This window comes from Aptenodytes forsteri, unplaced genomic scaffold (assembly GCF_000699145.1).
Source record: "Aptenodytes forsteri isolate BGI_AS27 unplaced genomic scaffold, ASM69914v1 Scaffold54, whole genome shotgun sequence".
NCBI lineage: Eukaryota > Metazoa > Chordata > Aves > Sphenisciformes > Spheniscidae > Aptenodytes > Aptenodytes forsteri.
In genome coordinates, this window is record NW_008796044.1 from 16,133,275 (window position 1) to 16,134,547 (window position 1,273).

Below are 1,273 nucleotides of genomic sequence, written 5' to 3' on the forward strand. Positions count from 1 at the left end.
ACAGCCCACCGGGAGGACACACACGGCTCCCCTGCCCCGTCCCAGGAGCTGCTCTTTTTTTATAAAAAACACAGTTATTAACTGATGGGGTCGAAGGGAAGGGGGGCTCTTCGGGGAGTGCGGTTTTGCCGGATGTTTCTGAAATAATGTCAGCTTTTGCCCGGGTTTATTTTCCAGCTGGGGTGGTGCAGACATGGAAAAAGATCTCTCTGTCAAAGGAAGGGTGGGGGGGACAGAAAAAAGTTAAGAAAAGAAAGAAAAGTCCTGCATAGCAGGAGAGGCGGCGCGGGGCCGAGGGCGGGCAGCGCGGGCCGCCGCGGAGGGGAGGGGCGCGGCCGCGGAGAGTTTTCGCGCGGAGGCTGCGCGCTTTCCCCGCTTTTCCAGCGGGGGAAAACCATGACCACCATGTGCAAGGGCTGCAGGGAAAGCTGTGGTTTCCCAGTTTGTATTTAATTAAAGTAGCAACATTTCCAGAATGACAAGGGAAGCTAGGAAAAGGAAACAAAAGCTGCAGGAAGGAAGCGTGATACCCATTCTCCACCGAGACTCTTTCAGGGGGAGTTTATCTTTTATTGAATTGTAATTTTTTAATAGCTGTCGTTGCTCTTCGGAGTTCTAGCAAGTCCTATAATCTAGAGAGTGGCTGCGGCATGAGTCGGTCCCGAAGTGGTCGGTCCCGAGCCGGCGATAAAACAGGGTTTGGGTTGTGCCTCCCAGCCTGATTCGCAAACAAAGTTAGGGACCGGCGTCTGGAAAGGGCTCCGAGATTAGAGGGGATTATTTGAGATTAGAGAGGGAGATTTGCTCCATTTTGCCCTACCCCTGTGTGTGACCCCTCGGTGCTGGAGGAGGGCTGAGGACCTGCCTGCTTCTCTTCTCCGAGAAGCTGCAAAAACACCTTTCACATTTCTTTTTTTTTTTTTTTTTTTAATGGGGGGGGAAAAAAAGCCGATTAAAGCTAACGTGCCTTACGATTCGAAATTGTATCACAGCCCGGCGCGGAGGCCGGACTTTTAATGAAATCCTGGCGGGGTTAAATCCGGAGCAGGGCGAGGGGCCGCCGGGACGGATCCCACCGCGGCCGCAGCCGCTTTCCTATCGCTCCCCGGCTCCCTCTCGGCCCGGTTTCTCCGGGCTCTTCCCAGCCGAAAGCGAGAGGGTTTGGCTTTGCGGGGGCTATTTTGGTTTCTGTTCCCCCGCCGCCGCCGCCGGGCCCTGCGGTTTGGCCGGTCCAGCGGCCGCAGAGGGCAGGGGGGCCCGGGGGGGGCGGGGG